At 39.9% G+C, this 22,764-nt stretch overlaps 1 pseudogene; it reads left to right on the forward strand.

Annotated features, from left to right (window-relative positions):
- Positions 1 to 2,853: 2,853 nt before the first annotated feature.
- LOC104855335 lies at positions 2,854 to 22,110 on the forward strand (annotated as a pseudogene).
- The last annotated feature ends 654 nt before the right edge of the window (positions 22,111 to 22,764 follow it).

The following is a 22,764-nucleotide window of genomic DNA, read 5'->3' on the forward strand; positions in this document are numbered from 1 at the left end:
TTTTTTTTTTTTTTTTTTGGTATTGGGGATTGAATTTGGGACCTTGCACTTACAAAGCAGATGGCAGCACCAGTGAGCTAAATCCCTGGCCCTCCAATGATTCTTATCAAGGGGGATGCTTGGGAAACTGTGATGGAGTATTCTCCTACTTCACATAACTCAGTGGAATAATCTATTTGGTCTTTGATTTCCTATGAATCTCATTTACATAGTGAAAATTATAACTGAACTGGAAATTGAATCTAAGTACAACTCTGGATGAAATATACTCTTTTATCATGAACTCTTAAATTTTATATTAAGTAAGGGCTGGGGATTTAGCTCAGCGGTTTGGTGGCCTGCCTTGCAAGTGTAAGGATCCGAGTTCAATCCCTGGTACAAAAAAAATTTTTTTTATACTATGTAATCAAAAGGCAGTGCTTGAAAAAGATATGTGAAAAACCTACTGAAGATTTGTAGATTTTCAAGAAAGATTGTGGAAGAATCTTCATTTTAAAATCTTTATATATAGGTCACGTACTCCCTATAAGAAATAGAGGCTAAAGGCAAACATTACTATTTTCTGTAGAAGTCCTAAATATCTTGATATATATAGAATCCAAGTTTCATTAATTTTGAAAAACTAAGTTGTTTAACAATGTCTATATTTTTATGTGGTAAATACATGAAACTGTCTCTGTAAACATACACAAAAACTGGTCAAAGGACTATTATTTAGAATATATAAAGAACTCAAAACCATCAGCCCCCCACAATATAAAGACCCAATTCAAAAATGGGAATCTGAAATGAACAGACATTTCTCAGACAAACAAGTAAAAGCACCAAGTAAATATATGAAAAAATGTTCCACATCACTGGTCATTCGAGAGATGCAGATGAAAACAACACTGAGATTCCACCTCACCTCACAAAGATTGGCTGCTATCAAGAAATCACAGAATAACAAATGTGGGCAGGGTAGTGGGGAGAAAGGAACCCTTCTCCATGGTTGGTTGGAGTGCAGACTGGTACATCCACTATGTAAATCAATATGGAGATACCTCAAAGAGCTTGGACTGGAGGTTCCATTTGACCCAACCATCCCTCTTCTGGGTATTTTTCAAAAAGAATTAAAAGAATCATACCAGAATGATATACGCACACCCATGTTTATAGCAGAACAGTTTGTAATAGCTAAAACTTGGAAACAGCCCATTTGCCCATCAGTTGGAGACTGGATAAATAAGATGTGGTTTTTCTATAAAATGGAATACTACTCAGTCATAAAGAATGAGAAATTAGACTCATTCATAGGAAAATGGATACATATTGAGGATATGCTCCTAAGTGAAATAAATAAGTCACACATGTAAATACCAAATAGTTTCTCTGGTGTGAATAAAATGCAATAATACATAAGATCCTAATGAGATAACTGACATTGTGAAATGGGAAGAAAAGGGCTAAAGGTGTAGGGAAGGTGGGATGGGTAGGGGAAAGGTAATAAGGAAAAAATATGGGAAAATGAGAAAATGGAAATAAAGTGTTTGCAAATGGGGAGGGAAGGAGGGGGTGAAGGGAGGGCAGGGGTAAGGGGAAAAAATGAGAACCAAGACCTGTCATGTAGAGGTACAAGATCCCAACAATGAATGTAACTTTACTGTATCCCTAAAATTACCAATAAACTCAATAAAAGAAAAAAAGCATGCACAAAAACTGGCAATGATAGTTTTCTCTGGAAAGGAAAACTGGGTGACTGGGAGAGATATTTTCTTTTCTATTTTTAAGGAATATCTTGTATCCTCTCAATTTTATATTTTGATCATATAATATTTCATATAAATACATAAATAAATGGTTTTATTTTGTGATACTGGGAATTGAAATCAGAAATTTGCACATCTAGGCAAGTGCACCATCACTGAGCTACACCCCATCCCCTTTTTATTTTGAGATAGGGTCTCCCTAAGTTGCCCAGACTGGTCTAGAACCTGCAATCTTCCTGCTTCAGTGTCCTAGGGGGCTGGAATTAAAGGCATGTGCTACCCAATCTAGCCAATAAAATGTTTTTGAAATGCCCTTTGTCATTGGGGAGCGTCTTGGAAGTCATTCTACAACAATGACTGCCAAAACCCTCATGTGCTCAGAGGCAGAGCTTCCGGAAGCTGATTAGATCGTGAGGGTACTGTAGCTGAACGTGGTATTATCAGGTGGTGCCTGACCAGAAGTAGGTTCCTTGGGCCATGACATGGAAGGGTACATCTCTCTCCCAGGCTTCTTCCTTCTCTCTCTCTCTGCTTCCTGGCTACCATGACCTGAGCAGCTACCCTCGGCCAGACCCTCCTACTATACCATTTCTACTTTGGACTGAAACGATGGACTGAAAACATGAGCCAAAGTAAACAGCTTCTTCTTTAAGATGTGGTTATGTCCAGCTAATAAGAAAGTGACTAGGAAGCCTGGCATGATGGTGCACTCCTGTAATCCCAGCACTTGGGAGACTGAGGCAGGAGGATCGCTGTGAGTTCGAGATCAGTCTGGGCTACATACTGAGTTCCAGGTCAGTCTCAACTACATAGTGAGACCCTGTCTCAAAAACAAACAAAAAAAAGAAAGTGACTAGGATAACGTGTGACTTCATTTCATTATTGGGTGTAGTTAATAATTGTTTTCTTTTCAGGTTTAGCAGTAAAATAGAACTGGATATGCTTCAGAACTAGTGTCACTGATAGATTAAAATCTAGCCAATTCAGCTTTCATAACACCTGTCTCCATTTCTTATTGGATCTCCTGGTCATTTTTGTTCATACTCTCCCTCTGACATACGATGGTCCTTAAACTCTGGATGACTAGGATTCTGTTATGATCACCATGCTTACAGAACCCCACTCTGGTGATTCTCTGGCCCTGCTCATCACACTCACTGAAGAATCTGCAGGTGAGAAGTTCTGTCCACCAGAACCCACAGGTCCTTTCTGGATCACACGCAGAACACACCTGAATTTCCTGCCCAATGATTTCAGCCTACTTTGTGCACAAGTCATTGTCCTGGGTCTGTCTTCCTGAGAGGGTGCCAAAGAACAGCTATTTTGTGGAAAAGTAAATGGAGAGAACTTGACTTCTCATCTGAGCTGCATGTACACACACATGCGCGCGCGAGCACACGCACACACACACACACACACCTCACATTGCACGGCGGGGCTGGAACAGAAAGGTGTGAGTCATATCCTTCATATGTTACCTTACTGAGAACCCCATAAATATTAGAACTGGGCCTGCTCAATACCCCCTAATTCTGACATCCACTTCCCACTTTCAGTCCACCTGGACAAGTCCAGACAGTGGCCAAGATGAATATCTGAGGATTCACTCCCCTCAGTTTTTTCCCTTGACATAGAATGGAGGTACATATAAGCATTTGAGAGTCATTTCCTAAAAATATCCATCTCCTGATGCATTATTATTATTATTATTGTTATGTCTTTATTGACTTAGTTCAATAATGGCATACTCAACAAGGTGAGAACTTGTGAAAAGATAAAACCATCATGTCCCAGCAATACAAGATCAAGGACTTTGCATTAAAAAGCTCCAGAACTTATTATTTTACTCTAGACCCTAAGTAGACCTGTAGAAGTTCTTTTCTTGCCTATATCTCCCTTAGCAGGTTCTATTTTTAAGCACAAACATTGATTTGTCACATTTAATGTTTGCTCTCTTCTTCTCACTACCCCTTCTCACAGGTACACACTACAGAATGTAACTCTCAGGAAAGTAAGGACTTTATTTTGTCTATTAATGCATCTCATGTGCCTAGAATATTGTGGCATGTGGTAATTTCAGTGGTAGGACACTCAGTCCAAACTCAATTCTAGATTAGGCGCAACATCTGTTTTCATGTTTTAGCTGACACCTGAATCTCAATGTAAATTTTTGTCTGTATCTAAAGTTGAAGAAATATTATTCTTGATTTTGTATAAGAATAAGTTAGAGGATGTGTAAAAAAAACTTAAAAAGACAGCCACTTTGTCCTATTAGGAAAACAAAAAAATGATTTTCATTATTTACCTGAATATTCATTCCTATTTATGAAAATACACATATAGATCAGAGTCAATATCTTACATGTACAAGGTTTTAGTAACTTTTTCAAAATGATGTGGAACTATTGTATAGAAAGAAGTAAATTAAGACATTGCTAAAAAAGGAAAGTTTGAGCAAGAGTTTTCTGAATGCTTCTTGTATTCAATGATCATTCATACTGAAGGTCAAACATTCTGGCACTACTGAAAATTTCCAGTATGATTCTAGTGGGAAGGAAATGAGAACAAAGCAGTCTAAAGAAAGAGGAAATAACATTTTGTGGGAATATTGCATTTAATCTTTGTATTTGGAGTTTGATGCTTAAAAAACAAGAACAATTAGCCAATCTAAGAGAAATGTTTTATAGACAGAAATGAAAAGAAGATTTAAAAGGAAATTATGTATTACAACTCTATGCAATTTGCATTTTAAGGCAATTTTATTTGTATTCTAGCATGAAAAGCTTTTTTAAATAGGAAAAATATCCATAAGGACACATGAGCTGATGTGAAAGTGTTCACTATTTTTCATAGAAGCAGTGCTTGTAAGTATCTCCAATGATCTCATTTTAGTGGGAAACAGGGGCAGACCACAAACAGACTGCAAGCAGGAAGGAAGGGGAATTCTTCTTTGACCACATGGAGGTTTGAAAGGCTGATGTGTGAAAGTAGTACTTGAAACCCAGGGAAGGTTAAGCCAAATGCATGGGATGATATAAAGAACTGACTAGATGGAGCACTACTTAGCCATAAAGAATGAGAAACTAGAGACATTCATAGCTAAGTGGATGTGCATTGAGGCCATATTCTTTTTTTTTCAGCTTTAATTGAGTTTATTGGTACATTTTAGGGATACAGTACAGTTACATTCATTGTTGGGATCTTGTGCCTCTACATGACAAGTCTCGATTCTCATTTCTTCCCCTTACCCCTGCCCTCCCTTCACTCCCTCCTCCCCTCCCCATCTACAAACACTTTATTTTCATCTTTTCATTATCTCACATTTTTTCTTTTCCCTTTTTACTCTTCCCCTACCCATCCCACCTTCCCTACACCTTTAGCTCCTTTCTTCCCATTTCTAAATGTCAGTAATTTTATTAGGATCTTACATATTATTGCAGATTATTCACACCAGGGAAACTATTCTGTATTTACACATATGTGCCTTATTTATTTCACTTAGGAGTATACCTTCAATATGTATCCATTTTCCTACGAATGAATCTATTTTCTCGTTCTTTATGGCTGAGTAATATTCCATTTTATAGAAAAACCACATCTTCTTTATCCAGTTTCCAACGGATGGGCAAATGGGCTGTTTTCAAGATTTAGTTATTACAAATTGTGCCGCTATAAACATGGGTGCACATACTTCTCTGTGATATGATTCTTTTAGTTCTCTTGGAAAGGTACCCAGCAGAGGGATGGCTGGGTCGAATGGAACCTCCAGTCCAAGCTCTTTGAGGTATCTCCATATTGATTTCCATAGTGGTTGCACCAGTCTGCACTCCCACCAACAATGGAGAAGGGTTCCTTTCTCCCCACTACCCTGCCAACATTTGTTATTGTGTGATTTCTTGATAGCAGCCATTCTTTGTGAGGTGAGGTGGAATTTCAGTGTTGTTTTCATCTGCATCTCTCGAATGACCAGTGATGTGGAACATTTTTTCAAATATTTACTTGCTGCTTTTACTTGAGGCCATATTCTTAAGTGAAAGAAATAGCACACACGTGTAAATACCAAATAGTTTCTCTGGTATGAAAGAATAAAAGTGTAAATAAGGATCAAAATGTATAATTGATATTGTGAAACAGGAAGAAAATGTCTAAAGGAGTAGGGAAAGTGGGAGGGGTAGGAGAAGGGTAAGAAGGGAAAAGAAAAAATATTAGAAAAGGAAAGACATGGAGATAAAGTCATTGTAAATAGGGAAGGATGGAAAGGGTAAAAGGAGGCCAGGGGAATGGGGGAAAATTAGAATCAAAATATATCATGTAAAGGTACAAGATCCTAATGATGAATGCAACTGTATTGTATACCTAAAATGTACCAATAAACTTAATGGGAAAAAAGAAATGACTAGTATAGAACAAGCATCTCCTGTCCCTGAAAAAAATAAAAATAAAAATAAATTAGAAAGACCCTGAACTATTTTTTTCAAGATCCTGTTCCTACTCTGTTAAACAGCCCCTAGAGAACCCAAGATATAAAGTAATTTGCTTATGGACTGTATGAACATTAACAGAACAAGGGGATCTCGAGGTGGAGAGCATTAAGAGGCTTCTCAGATACCCAGATGTACTGGTGCACCACAGAACACATCCCCAGAAACAGAGCTCTTCACAACATCAGTAATACATAATGTCAGCTCTTCTCACTAATGGACAGTGATTGCTGAACGTCTCCCTCAATTGAGTTTCTAGCTTATGAAAGAAAACAGTTATTAAGTGCTTGAAGAAACAGACCATGGTGAAGGATTCTGTCAAAAAATTATTTTTATTTCAGTGTTTAAAATACCTCTTTCTCCATCTTAACATAAAGAAGAAAAGAAACTGAAACTGTTCAGAGCTTCTGCTTTATTCTCCTAACTCTCATCTACCGTGTACACCAAATTGGGGAGTCAGTGTTTATCACCACATGTCTGTTTGTCCCCCCTCAGTCCCAGCGCCACTGCTCCATCTGAGAATCAAACTTAGAACCTGGAGAGGGAGAGAGGAGAGGATCGAGCTTAGAACCTCGTACTTACCAGGCAGGGACTGGCTCCACTCGGCTACATCCCAGGTTGTGCTTTCATTCTGTCTACCGAGCTACATCCTCACTCTGTCACTTGATTAGTACCAGTTGGAGGGCTCCCACTTCAGCGCATGCCAGAAGGTTGGTATCAGGGGCAGGGCTTCACTTGATCTCATGAGGTTCCAGAAGAACAGAACACAGCAATAGAACCAATCCCCTGATTGGTCTTAGGTGGAGGGCTTGGCTCAATCCCGTGAAGATACTGTGCCAAAGAATTGAAGACAGAATCTTCCATAATTAACAGATTCCAAATCATTTGCAAAGGCATTTTCCAGTGGCCATCTAATTGGAGAAGTTCTGCACAAATTTGAACTTCAGGGTGAGTTTCAGAATTTTCAGACTGCAAGATTTCAACAGCTAGACTTAATAATCTTTCCTGCTTGGAGCCAATACTTCACCTTCTGGGTGTGTAGTTTGATAAGAATATGGCCCAAAGCACCCTTAGAAAAATCTGGTGCAGCAACAAAACTCCTATAGCAAATATACATTGCTCTTCAGAAAAAGAAGGAAAGTAGTATGACCTCAGTATATGTACCAAACACACAGATTATGGTAAGCTTAAAATTTCAAAACATGAAAAGTGAAGCTTCCCAAGAGCAACCCTTAAATAGAGACAACAAAATGAAATAATGGCCAAAATCCAAGAAGCAATCATACAGATTCCTAAACCTGCATCCAATAGCACTCTGATAGCACTTGAGGCCCCCAGAATGATGAAAAAAACAAAAACAAAAAAACAAGGAGGCAGTGGATGTAGCTACTTATGAGATTATGAAGTCTAAAGCATTGATAAAAAGGCAAAAGAAAGTGCATCCAAGACTGTCTTAGATACAGCAGACCACACAACTACTGGCTTGTTAAACACTTATTCAGATGATGACTACATCTAAAAAAAAAAATCCAGAAGCTCCTAGAAGATGGAGAGCAAAGGGAAAAAGATAGCAGTGGTTGTTACTGGACCAGTTTATCACCCATCAAGCACAGGAGGAGGCTCACCATGAGGAGCAGCTAATCAGAGTCTCACGCGACAGCCTCAATAGGAGTGCTGGATTGCTGTGCAGTTCATGCATGCTCGGCCTTAAAAGGAGGTTTTATGGCATTACAGAATTTTCAGAGAAAAACAATGTGAGGAAAGACGACTTAAAGATTTTCAGGATGCTCTTGATTGAGAAGTGGCTTTGGCAAAACAAGCTAAGATTAATTTGGGTTTTTTGTTTGTTTTTTGTTGTTTTTTTATTTTTCATTGAGTTTATTGGCACTTTTAAAGTATTCAGTACAGTTACATTCATCACTGGGATCTTGTACCTTTACATGACAGGTCTTGGTTCTCATTTGTTCCCCTTATCCCTGCCCTCCCTTCTCCCCCTCCACCCTCCCCTATTTACAAAGGCTTTGTTTTCAATTTTTTCCTTTTCTCATATTCTTTCTTGTCCCTTATTTCCTTTCCCCTACCCTTCCCACTTTCCCTACTCCTTTAGTTTCCTATTTCACCTTCTCAGTTATATAGTTTGGATCTTATTTAGACTTTTACCTTTTCACACCAAATAAATTATTCAGTATTTACATGTGTGTCTTATTTATTTCACTTGAGTGTAGCCTCATGTGCATCCATTTTCCTATGAATGACTCTATTTTCTCATTCTTTATGGCTGAGTAGTACTCCATTTCATGGAAAAACCACAGCTAAGATTGATTTTGAAGAGAAAATCCTCAGAGAGAAAGAAGTTCATGAACAGATTGCTGTGGAAAGAGTTCAGGCTCATTATAGAAAGCATGATAAAATATGCAGAGAAATTTTGGATCAAATATTGATTTGTCCATTAAAGTGGCAGGCTATAAAATGTTCACAAGTCATCTGATTCCACCTAAGATGATGCATAACTGGAAGGAATTTTTTCATAGAAAGCCCATAAATGAACAAACAACTATTAAGCACATGACTGCTAATCCCTCTGAAGAACAACTTACAGAACTGGATGAAAGAGACTTGCTAGATAGCAAAGATTATGAATTTAAGAACGTGGCTGGAGAGTGGGCTGACAGATAATTTACCACCTTCCAACAACTCCATTCTGGGCCATGTGCTTCACAGAGTCATTGAAAACTTTCTTCCTCAATTTGAGCCAACTGAGCCTAAACTGCCTTCATTTGCCATTAAATGCTTACTGGGGAAAAACACTTGGCGGAAAAACTATGACTTTAAAGAATCTATAAAGAGAATTTCCTGTTCAGGTACTTTGTATGGATACTTTTGTCCAAGAAGCTGTCCAAGCATTTTATGACAATGAAAAAGTCAGTGAGGACCTACCAATTCAGAAAGAAGATGGAGAGTTTCCATCAGATCTGAAGGAGGACAGTAAAGAAAGCCAGGACACACACAAGGTATCTTCAGATGCTCCTGTTTCAGGAGAATTATTACCAGAAACAGAAGGTGCAACTACATCTAGTACACATACTAATAGAACACCAAAAATGGAAGCAGTCAAATTAAGTAATAGTGATAATTTCTCTAAAATCACTGTATGTGCTCAACTTGGTGCAAAATCACAATTGCTGAAGAAAGGAAGGAGATTCCAGACACATTACTAGTGAACATCAGAGTAAATGCTGTTAACGAGATGCCTGGAATAAAGGGTGGATCCTCGATGGCTTTCCAATGACATTAAACCAAGCACAGTTTCTAGAGGAAGCTCTCACTGGCAGCAACAGAAACCTTGTAGAAATGCAGGCAAAGAAAACACAAATATCCACATTGGTTGTGGATCCTACGGCTTCAAAAGAAGTACCTCTTCCTTCTTCTGCATTTGATTTTGTCATATTACGAGATATGTCAGATACTTTCTTGCTGAGTCACATGAATGATATCATAGCTGAAGAATCTTCACATGAAACAGCTCATAAAGATATTGGTTAACATGGCGCTACTGATAACCAAGACAAACATGGGTACCAGAACTTAAGAGATCATACACAAAAGCGAATTATAGGAGTCTTGGACAACTGGCCTTTGTTGGAACAGTGGTTTTCAGAGGCAGAAAATATTTTGATAAAAAAATCAATACTGAAATAGATAAAGAGCCTTTATGCCAGCAACTAAAAGAAATTTTTGCAACTGAGATCGTGAAGAAAAAGAATAAAGGTAATTACATGTTATAATAATTTAAGTTTATATTACTAAAATATGTGCTTCTACTGACTTTAGAAATTAGTGTGATTGCAAAGTTAAAAAAAAAAAAACCAACTCCTTTGCATGAAGCACTTTACAAAGTACCTGGCAAACAGCAGGCACTGTTATTGTTTACTACTGTTATTCTCAACCCTTCCATAGTCAGCAGGAGCTCTCTGTGTTCAATAGCTTCTGAATCACACAGTTCATTTTCTATGTTACAACACCAGCTCCTTCAGTCATGCTTAGCAGTGGGGAATAATGCTATGCCTTTCATCTCCCCATGGTCTCTTGAAGTTCTTCCCATACTTGGTTGCAGTAATTTACTCTCTGTGATTTCCTACAATGTCAAGACCCTGGCCCTGGGTTCTCCCTAAACCCCCTAATACTGGGTTTTTGTTCCTACTGGCCCACTGGGACTCATGGTAATGCAAGGTTTGGGGTCTTAGTACCATGATTCACAGCCTCAAAGGTACACAATAGACTTCACTTCCTAGAAAGCTGAGCTGAGTTCACCTTTTATATCCATAGTCTTTCTTCCTTTTGAACTCATGGAATTTGAGTTCCTGGGCTTCCTGGAGGCCTGGTGTGATAGTTAAGTTTATCTTTAGGTTTTGGTTTTGTTGGCTTGGGAATTGCCGAGGTGATTAGTAAAGAACTCTTCTAGGTATGTCTGGGTGAGTCACAGAGCTGTGACCTGCCTTCTTCTGTAGTCCTCCTCCTCTGTGCTCTGTTTCCCAGCTGCCATTAAGTGAGCAGTTTCGCTCCACCACCCTCTTCTGTCTTGGAGGCAGCTGTTCATGGAATTAAACCTCTGAAACTGTGATCCAAATTAACCCCCCACTTTAAGACATGGGTGTCACGTATTTTGTCTTAGCAACAACAACAAAACGCTAACTAATACACCTTGGAAAGGTTCTCCCATTATATTTTGAGAAACCAAGTCACTGTTAAGATCCACTGCACTCCAGGGCTCAGAATTCCAAAGGACTCTTCAAGCCTAGACCCCCTCATTCACCAGAAGTCACAATTATAACACTCAATTTAATACGTTTTTTCCCAATATGTTCTTCTACAATATTAAGCTGTCCTATGCATGACCTAATTTACTAATCTCCAGAGTTCCCTAAGGGAGGTAATTTTATTATAGTCATTTTACAGTGGAGAAACTGAGATTTGGAGATCACAGAACTAATACTTGCCCAAGATCACAGAACTAGCGGGTGCCTGAAGACACTAACCACTTTGCATACTGACACTAAAATCACATCTTTAACAAGGCCTTTGGGACCAGCCCTAATAAGTTCCTCGAGCCTCCTACACTTAATGAAGCAGTACGCTTTACAGGCATGGTCAGATGCTCCCTCTAGTTAAGAGGGTGGCAGATGAAACAAGTGACCCAGGGAAGGTTGCAGAGAAATGCTAAGCAGAACAAGAACCTCCCCACCCGCCAGCCACATTCACAGAGGAAGTTTCATTTGAGGCTCAGAAAGGCCCTCTGCAACCAGAGAGTAGACAGAGTTGTTTACTGAACAGTCAGAGTCAACCCCTGGAATACCTGTCTGTTAATTAGAATCATCGTCCCCGCTTCCCCCTAAGAATCCCTGAAACTCTCAAAATAGCCAGAGATGGCTTCTAACCAGCTTATTGAATTAACTATGTCCCAGAATCTTTTCTGATATTATTTGAGGTTTCAGTTTGAAGTCCCCACACTTATCAAGGTAATTTCCAAATCTCCAGTCAGAGTGACCAAGGCAACTGACACATCTGGCCTAACACTGTATAACCCTGGACAGCCCTGAGCCTGTCACAGGATCACTTAAAATTTCTTCAGTGTGTTACAAGTACATGGAGCACCTCTACTGTGAAACCTAGAACTAGTGCCACCCAAACTCCAAGCTCTACTTGGGCGTAAAGTGCCCCAGGAGCTTCCACACAGATCCTGCAGTTACACAGTGTAGGAGCCAGCCTGCAAGTCTATTTCAACTCGGGGACAAAAGAGGATTAAAGGTAAGATATAAAGATAATTTGGAAGAGAAGAATCAGGGGACTTTTGCCTCTAGTGGACAAAGAGCCCCAACCTGACAGCACTCCTCACTTTTACTAGACTAGATTTGCACAAAGAAGAAGAAAGCAAGCATGTGATGTGGGATTCAGATAAAATTTATCAGGTTCTCATAATTTACAGACTGCACCCAAATGTGCATTTTCTTTTATCAGACTTCAGCTACAGTTGATTCCATCCTTGAAACTGGCTGACACTGACACACTAGCAAACAGACTTGAGGGAGATACTATCTCCTCCTCTGTGTCTGCTCCCCTGTAAGCATTCAAATAAGGCCTTGGTCTTTACATCTGACTTCCCACAACACAAATTTACTGTTGGAAGTTTTAGATAATTTTTCTTTCCCAATGTCTCCCATCCTCAAAACCCAGTTCTAAAGGATCATTTCCTAAACCCTGCTTCTAACTTGTGGTCTTCACCCTTCAAGTACAATCCAGATTTCTAGTTTGGCTGCACTACAGCATCAATAAATCCCTTCTCTATCATTTATTGATTATGAGGCATTGACAGGGCCTCAGTATGACCACAGTATGAAACACAGTCCAAGAAACATGGGTAGAGGCCACTCACTAGGTAATCCATGGAGCCTTGCTGTTCTCCGGGGTCCTCATTCCTGGAATGAGCAATTTGACTCTGAAGCTTCTCTCCAACTCGGTCCAAGTTTTCTATTCTGGTGTATCATTGTCACTTAAAATTGATAACAACTTCTCCCCTAATTATACCTCTTCTTATCTTCCTTGTGGAGGAAATTTCCAGTTTGTCTTAACCTTGGGGATAAGTTAATATTTTTGTTTTGTTTTACCTATAGTGCTAATGTCTGCTAGATGGTAGTACTTATATTTATCCTTCTAACTTCTTTGTTTCAACTTCTATGTATGTCATTTTTATTTGTTCATAAATGTCTCACTTTATCCCTCTGAAGTTTTTCCTTCTTAAATATCAACAGCTTCATGGGTTATTTAGTCATTTTTTTCTCATAAGAGGTCCCAATTTTTTTCTGCATCGATAAAGAGTTTTCAGTGTTGACAATATATGCATCTCATGTTACCTAGAAACTCATGCCATTTTAAGCTTGTACCAAGAATACAGCAATAGCAATCTATCCTTGAAATAATGGCTGGTGTCTCTTTCAGGCCATCTAAGTATAAGAAAGGTTATATGCTTCTTATTAATACCTAATGACTTATGTTATTCTCACAAGCAGAAACAAAAAATTAGCAACTGATATTTGACAGTGACATAAACACCTGTCTGGCTAATGAATTCCTTGCCAAGTACATGTTCCAAAAGAGAGAACAAGTCACCTTTAACGTAAATGGTTTTTCCTAGAATGCTGGAGTTATATCAAGGGAAAGTAAGATCTGCAAATAGCATGAATGAAAAGTTACTGAAGCTATGTCATTAAAAATACTGAAATGGTAGATAATGTGTCACTTTAGTCCACCATATCATATTTCTCATCTTCTTCATGAATAAAGTGCCAACACCCATAAAAATTTCATAAGAATATTTGAGTCCATTAATTCATGTAATTCCCTGCAAGCAAAATAAAAATCTGTGTTTTTTTTCCAATATTAAGGGTAAACATTACCCAAATAATTCAAAGGTACAGCTTTGGACTAATCGCCAAGCTCTCCAAGTTGCTACACAAAAACACTAAGAAAACAGAATTCCCTAGGCCAATATATGTCAACCATCTTACAAGGTGAGACTTTTCTATGATATATTATATAATGAATTGAAAGAAACATTTTTTAAATGTTATCCAATGAAAATCCCACTGTCCATAAATTGGAGCTCTGATGTTAGGCTACAGTATACTTAGGTTTTCCTCCTAGATTTATTGACATATAATTGACAAATAAAAATTGTAAATACTTAAAGTGTACAATGTCATAAGTCAACACACATAAATATAGTTACTATTATCAACCTAACTGATGTATCATTAGCCTTACATAGTTACCAAGTATGTTTTTTTGAGGAGTGAGAGTATTTAAGATTTACTTTTGGTAAATTTCAAACATATAATACATTATTATTTACTGTAATGGCCATGCGATGCATACATATAGATATACAATAAATATATATATGCAACATATACAGAATATATATATATACAAGATATCACATTTTATCTGTTTGTCCATCCATGGACACTTGATTCCATGTCTTAGCAGTTGTGAATAATGTTGCAGTGAACATGGAACTGTGCATGTCTCTTCAAGATACTAATCTCATACCCTTTAGATATATACTCAGATGCAAGATTACAGGATCCTGTGGTTGCTTTATTTTTTTTTTCATGAGCATGATTCTGTTTTCTATAGTGGCTGTATTAATTCATATTCCCACCAATGGTGCATTATTCCCTTTCTTCCACATCCTTTCTACCACTTGTTATCCTTCATCTTTTTGGTAGTAGCTGTTCTAAGTGTTGTGAGTCTAAGTTCCTAATAGGTTTGGATATTAATCCCAGATTAGATGCATACATTCCAGATCTTTTCTCCCATTCCGTAAGTTTTCTGTGCACTTGATTGATTGTGTCTTTTCCTATTTAGAAGTTCTTCATTTTGATGCAAGATTCTAAGAGGCCCTGACACTAAAAACCCAAGCACTACTAGGTTGAGAAATGCAATTCCAAGACTTGCATGCTCCCCAAATGCCAAAGGCTAACCCATAAATCAGTCTTCCTTGGGTCTGTATCTGTCCTAGCTTCACAGCAGAGGGAGTCAGGGACTGGGGCCAGAGTCCTGTCCTGGGATATGCTGCTGCTCTCCACTTCCCTTGCCATCATCTTCCTTCAGGCACACAGATAAGTGGACACACGTGCACATGTAACCTGAAGTAGTAATTTTGGCCTGCCCTTCCTCCACCCCCAAACTTCCTATGTGAAAAATGGAGGGAGGTGTAGGTACATACTAAAAGTTTCAATCGGAAATGTTACTTTTGCTAAATAGCCACATTCTGGGTAATATCTGCTATACTATTACAGCCTGCATACATGAATCCTCCTTTGAAGGGAGTGCTGTAGGTCACCTGTAACAGTAGAGATGACACATACATCCCCATATGTCCTTCCTGAAAATAAAATCTCCAAGATGGTATCATGATAACGTTAAATTTTTCCCTCTGGGAGCTAATTTTAAAGCAAGGCTTCAGAAATGTGGGATATCTGACCAACCTTAACGTTGCTGCATTTTGAAGAGCTGCTATTTTCACAAACATTTTTCCATGTAGGTATGTTAGCCATTGGAATTTTGTGGCATAGTTATGCAGATGTAATTGATGATAATCTCTGGAGAAGATTCCAATTTCTTTTCATTTCACAAAAATGTTATGATTGAACTCTAAATGTTCCTCGGCTCAGCAAGCAGCACATTACTTTCAGACTCCCTGTGAACGTGTTATTAAAGGGAAAGAACAGAGTTAAACACCCAGCTAATTATAAAGAGGAGTAAATCTCTAAACATTGTGCCTTAAATATAATAAAGAGAATAACTTAGCAATCCAACAGGAAACTGCTTTCTCGGCAAGATAATAACATATTAGTTTAGGACCAGGAAAGGTACCTCAGGGCTTATTATCACCGTCATGATCTTGATATTTATTATTTATAGACCATATTATATACTAGCAGAGAGTATGGTAGGACACACATATTGTTGAGGTGCACATGTGGGCCTTAGTCAAGTAGTGCTGCCCAAAGAAATAGGAGACTTACAAAGGCAACTCTTGAATTCATTTCAACCAGGTATCTTTGTTATTTTCCAACAATATGCAGGCTATTTTCCAGTTAATTCCTTGCTGTTCATAACCCAAAACTTTTTCAAACACAACTGACTTCTCCCCTTCAGAGACTATAGAGTAAAGGTCTGGCTTCACATTCCCTATTACATTCAAGAGAAACCCCATCATACATTGCAGACCAATAGCCCAATCTACACCCTATATCCAATTTAGTTTCTAGTCAATCTCTTCCCTTTCTCCAGTTATAAGAGTGTGCATACTGCTTCTACCCCCTCAAAGCAGCAGCACTTGTTAAAACTGCCTCCCACCAAGTGGAGATCATTTGGCTAAACTGATTAAAGCCTGTGCGTTAAAGTCCCATTTAAACTCATTAGCTTTGCTATAAGTCATGTTAATGGACTACTGTTAAGTTCAGGCCCCTGCCTGGCAAATTCAAGAAAATGGTCCTGTGTCGAGTAAGTAGGAAGGGTAAAGCACTCTCAGAGCCAGTATGTATCCTTTCCTCAACTAACTCACCTAAGCAGGGTCAAAGTGTAAAGGATGGTCATTTTCAGCCATCTGCTCTCCTGGTTTTCAGCCATCTCCTGGCATCTCCCACCGCACACCCATTCCCCATAGAGTATCTAGCACTGACAGCTCCAGATTCCATGACAGAGCCAGCCCTCTCCTTCCTCCTCCTTCACTCCTTCCCGAGTGGAGTCCTTGGTTGTCAAGGATCTGAGCTAGGACAAAAGGGCTTATACTACCAACTTACTCTGCCACACTATAGACTCAGAAAACAGCTGAATGAGGACATGTTTTAAAATGTTAATGAGGGGATGTTTGAAAGGAAAGTTGTGGGAACAGTTGGCAGGATATTCCTTTCCATGAGGGTAAACTGTTGTCTTTCTGATGCCTGATTTTACTTTCTAATCCACTTCACTCTTCTGTACTGTGTGTTCCAGGGCCTAGTGATTTCTTTGCAAATGGCACTGTGAACCACGAAAATCTAGAGATGACAGAACATAGACTTCCCAATAAACCTTTCTCAGAGAATATGGGGTAAAAAGCAGGCCCGACATCTGGTCAATTAAGCTGACCTCAGAACCTACAAAGTGCTGTTCTCTCATCCTGAGCCCAGGTCATGCCTGACCCATAGCTGGCTGTTCCCAACCTCTTGCCATATTCACATGCATCTTCTTTACATTCTGAGAGCTGGACCTTCCTTCTTCTCTCCTTGAAATCATTGGGCAGATTGGAAAATGTTCCATTGTATGAGGGAAAGAACAATCACCAAACACCTGTTTTGCAACACTTCCTCAGTAAAACTTGGATTTGTTTCCTTCCTGCACTTTGGGTATGCTTATAAAGAGCCCACACCTCCACTTTTTTGTTGTTGTAGTTGTTCCACAGACCAGCTGTCGGTCTCACCATGCTTTGTCTACAGCAGGCCCAGAGCTAGCTCAGATTACTTTAACAGAGAAATTCAAGAGATAATCAATAAAGACAATTTTCACAGGCAAGGGAAAAATGCCTTTATCCATGTTGGAATACCATCCATTTTTGCATGGCACTTTATCACCATAAAAATTCATTGGCAGGTATTATTGGGTCATTTGGTTTTTAAAGCAAACCTCTACAATATTACTAAATCATTAATGGTGCCATTTACTCAACTGATGAGGAAAGTAAAGCTGGGGGAGTGAAATGGTTTGTTCATGCTTCCACTGCTGATTAGTGACAGATCCAGACCTCCACTCAAAAAAGTGAAGGAAACCAAAACAGAAAATAGGCATTGAGGATCAAAGGCAATGTCATCACAGACACTGAGGGGTAGTCCTAGGCAGGAATCCTGGGAGGTACAGTGAGTTCCGTGTCACTGCCGTATCTCTATCTTGTTTTTGCTTTTTTTGTTTTTTTGGTACCAGGGATCGAACTCAGGACCTTGTGCTTGCAAGGCAGGTGCAATGCCACTGACCTAAATCCCCGGCCTCTCGTATCTCTGTCTTAATGACTGTATATTTACCACTTGTTTCTTGATACCACGGGCTTTTCCTTGTATCATTTTCATTTAGAACTGGACAATAGTTCTTTGACTACCCCTACTTTTATTTATTTTTTTTCAGCTTTAATTGAGTTTATTGGTCATTTTAGGGATACAGTACAGTTACATTCATTGTTGGGATCTTGTACCTTTACATGACAAGTCTTGATTCTCATTTTTTCCCCTTACCTCTGCCCTCCCTTCACCCCCTCCTCCCCTCCCCATCTAGAAAGGGGTTGAGCCTTTCCCATGAGTGAGGAGGGAGGCAAGGAGATGTATCACTTTAACCATTTGCTTTACTGCTCAAGAAGGAGGGGCATGGGGTCCACAGGGCCTTGTGAGGCATTCTGAGCTCAGGCAGGATTGTCAGTCACAGAGACGCTTAAATTCAGGTGCTCCCTTGCTGGAACATGCAACTTGGGCACAGCTGGAGCCTTTGAAACTGGCCGGACATTGCTGGGTCTGGGCCTGGAGATGCCCTCCCTCCTACAGGCTCCTGGCCGGCCCTTGCAACTGTTTCATTTACCGTTTGGGACAATTCTCCACAGGGTTCAGGAAAGTGCATGCTGCTGCCACATTCGGCTCTGCTTCCCCTTCCAAGCCCTAATGAGGTGAGATAATGGATGCAGGAAAGTGTGCAAATGCAAATCAAGGCAGAACATATGCTGCAGGTCCCTCTGCAAACTCTGAGCCAGGATGAGAGAGAAGAGAAAATGCTTTGGAAATACTTGTAGACTGGAGTTCCTTACTCTCCCCTGAAGAACAGAAAAAGCTATGAAGCTGCTGCTCCCTAGCCCCTTTGCAGGTCTGCATAGAGGACAAAGGGAAAATTTTGATGGCTTCTCAGGATTGACTTTGTTTCTCGTTTGTCTTTACCCAAGAACACAAAACCAAGCCATCAAGGTAGAATGAGGAAGAGAAATTTGGCACCAGTACCCCCCACTTGGCTTCTGCAAATACCTCAATATCCCTCTACACATAGGGAGGCCAGGCCCAGGGCTGAAGAATATAGGCAGCTATGGGTCTCTGGACCTCCACAGCCCAGCCTCCTGGCTCCCACATTTGGCTCAAGCAGCTTAGGCAAAGGGCCAGGCAGAGCTGGGCCTTCTGCCCGAGCCATTGCGTCAGTGGGCTCAGCGGGGTGCACTGCTGGCCAGGGAAGTCTCCACTTTCCGGAGTCCAGGGGATAGAGAAGCTGGCATGGCACTGTTTACCCCAGCCAAATACCCCACTGAGGAAGCTTTCGATGGGTTCTTTCTAAGCTCACTTGAGATTCTGAACAAGAAAGCGAAAGGAAACCCACATTTCCCTGGGCTTCCTGCCCTGTGCCCCATCCTTACCTTAAGTCAGGATGGGCAGCACTGTCATCACCATCTACACATGAGAAAACAGGGAGACACCAAGCAGTCAAGTAAACAGTGAAGGTGGGGTGCAAACTCAGACCTGTCAAGCCCCAAACTTGTGATCTTTCCACTGTACAGTAAAGCATTTCATTTATTTCACATATCCTGGTGTCAGCTGAGGACTCTGACCAAGTTCCCCACTTCCATCAGGCAGCAAATGTGATTCAGTTCCCTGCAAATGCTTGTCTTGCCACCTCACAGATGTCTTATATTTGGAAAGTGATCACAGGGTTTCTCCCACCCCACCCCTTCTGTAGGTTATTATTCCAAACTAGTCCCTAGGAATCAAAATGACAGTGGTGACAAGCGTGACTGCACAAGTGTGAAACTTTTAAGTCAACCCTGTTTGTCCAGAACTCTCAGAAAAGTTCAGTGGAGTACAGCTGATTCCGCAGAGAGGCTGTGAGGGGCCAAAACCTCTCATCAGTTATGGGACCTAAGCCGAATTAATTACCTACAAAAGCTGGAGAACTTTGTGTTTTAGCTTTGTGTTCCTCCTTGTGAATAGAGTGATAATAGAGCCAGCCCTAAAGGGCTGTCAGGAGCATTAAACCTATTCTGATGTTGATCCCAGAGATAGAATGTCTTAGTTGTCCCCAGTCTACTACCTGCCAGTTGTACAACCTTGGCCACATCCTCTAACCACTCTATACTTCAGTTTCATCAGATATAAAAGGAAGTTAATCACTGTGCTTACATAGAAGGTTTTTATGAAGATTGTACGACTAAACATTTTAAAGTGTTCAGAGCAGGGCTGGCTCAAAGTAGTGCTGTGTGAATTTAAGTCAAAGTAAGTGAACAATGCCACAACATCCTTCAGTGACACTTAGGAAATGCTATACAATAGCAGACGTATTTGTGAGCAACTTGCAAAGATTCAGAATGTCGTAGCTGTAACTCCCACCAGAAGTCACTCTTTGGGTTGTTCATTGAGCTACCTTCCTTTAGGAGGATGAGTCAGTCATTTCTCCAGTGTATGATATATATACCCAGATAGTAACATGATTGAGGAGCTCTTGTTCCAAGCTTCTTTCCTCTGGGTTTGATACTCACTGAATTAGCAAGTCTTGCCTCCCCAGCCCCGCCCCCACTTCGGGGACCCTGTCCAGGGCAGCCACTTCTCTAGACTGATGTACAGGGAATGTTCCAGCAATAGCAGCAGGCAGGCACTCTGGACACTCCTAAGGATGCCCACCCTGTGCCCACTGGCTCTGCTTGATCTCCAGTCAGAGAGGAGACACCCTTGGCAACTGTGATGACTTGCAAAATCCTTTGATATAATGGCTACACAAAAACATGTTTTTTCTCCTGAGAGTTCACAATGCAAGAATAGGTCGTGACCCTGTAGTTTGAGTTTCTGCATTAGAAATGATCCAGAATAGAGGTTGTTGCTCCCATTAAACATTACTCTGCTAAAGGTCAGCCAGCTTGTCTTTAAACACAATTCTTTACAGATCTAGCCCTAATATTTGTGGGGCCCTGGTGTTAAATGAATATATGATGGAGTCCCAGTGTTAAATTAATATATGCTACCCTCCAATCTTAATAACAGTGAGACAATTAAACTGGAGAAAGCCAGATTTGTACTTAGAATGCTTAGATTCCTCAAAATCTTGTACAGAAAGACACTCTGTATCCCTTGGTTCCATCTGTACTACTGGGGGCCTCAGATGCTGAAGATGAACACCACAAACCATGTATCCAAATTTCATTATGCAGACAGCCAATCCTCAGCCAGCTCTCAGATTTAGGATTAGACTTGGTGCCTGTTCCATCCTCACAGATACACACCCAGCCTGGATACAGAATGGGGTGGAGGTAGGGAGCTGTTTGTGTAGAGATTTCCAGGGGCCTTGGCATGACAAAAAGTCCACTTAACCCTCAAACTCTTTGCTCAGTTGGAGTGGATGTGGTCAGAGGAAACAAGATTAGGAAACTCTAAGGTACAGGGACCCTCTTGTCCAAATCTGATCACTGCCATTCAAAATGTTCTGTGACTCTAGGAAATGTGTATACTATATGAGCATGTCTACCACGTTGTCCCTAACCTATATCATTCTTTTTTATGTCTGTTACTCAACCCTTGAAGCCTTCAGCCTCTCTTCTAACAGGACTCCCGACAAGGCTACATGACTTGTCAACACTACTGGTCCTTGAGAATCTTATATTGTAGAAGCCATAGGGTCTTTGAGAGTGACACAGTGTATGGAAACTTTTTTGAAAGCACTCTGCCTCCCTGATCACATCTTTCTTTCTTTCTTTTTTTGGTACTGGGAATTGAACTCAGGTCCTTGCACTTGCACTTGCAAAGCAGGCACCAGAAGCTGGAGCTAAATCCCTGGCCCCCACATCTCTTCTAATAGGACATTATTCCAAAAGGTTTCATTTCTGTCCTGTTTCCTGTAGCCCCTTTGAGAATCAGGACCCTGGCCTTCTGACACCAGGTTATCCACTAACCAGCTTTAATTAGTGCAGGTTGCCCATTTTTCTGTGACTCTTGTTCCTTTTAGTACAGCTGTTGTTTTCTTTTGTATTTTTCTAAAAGGACAAGTTATAAAGATCCATATTCAAGATTTTCAAATTTAGACTACTAAAGGAAACCACTTGTTTCTGGTAAGGTGCACTATGCCATGCATAATTTAAGCATAGAATCTCCACTGCTAGCTGCATTTACAGGTCATAAAAACACTCAACAAAAACACTTCTAAGAAATCATTTGTTTTCTGTCTGAATGTGATTTCTCCTGAAAAAATAACACTTCTATTTATTTATTCTATGTTTAATGCCCCACTTCTTTACTTCTCCTCAGTTTTCCAATCAGAACAATGAGGTGATGGACTAAAGCAGCAGTTGTCAGCCTTCTTTTTCTTTTTTTTTTTTTTTTTGTCTCAGGATCCCTTTACATTGTGCAGAATTATGAGCCAAGAAAACCTTTTGTCCACGTGGGCTACAAACCTTAATATTTAACATGGATACATGTCTTCCAAAACCTTACTTTATCATTGCCTATTAATATGTTCAGGATTTATTTTTAGTTAACAGGGTTACTTACTTTATTTTTAAAAATCTGCCTGCTTTCAAAGTCTGAAAACTAGTTTCTCAGTCATTCTTTCTGGTAAAACACTATGCCATGTAGAATACTAGCTAGTTTAGCTTGCTGCACTCTTGAATAAAATTGAGAGGGAAGCAATACTCTCAAGTTTATTCTTGGAAGCATTATCCTGATACCAAAACCAGAAGAGAATCCAACCAAAAGAAGGAAAATACAGGCCAATCTCCCTAATGAATATAGACAGCAAATTCCTCAATATGATAACTGCAATTGCAATGCAGCAAATAACCAAGAAGACTATGTACCATAACAAGTAGAATTCATCCCAGGGATGCAAGGAGGGCTCAACATATGGAAATAAATAAATTTAATACATTACATTAACAGAGTCAAGGATAAAAACTACATGATCATCTCAATAGATGCAGAAAAAGCACTTGACAA

The sequence above is a fragment of the Fukomys damarensis genome, unplaced genomic scaffold, assembly GCF_012274545.1.
Source record: "Fukomys damarensis isolate Sample0158 unplaced genomic scaffold, DMR_v1.0_HiC HiC_scaffold_9, whole genome shotgun sequence".
Classification (NCBI taxonomy): domain Eukaryota; kingdom Metazoa; phylum Chordata; class Mammalia; order Rodentia; family Bathyergidae; genus Fukomys; species Fukomys damarensis.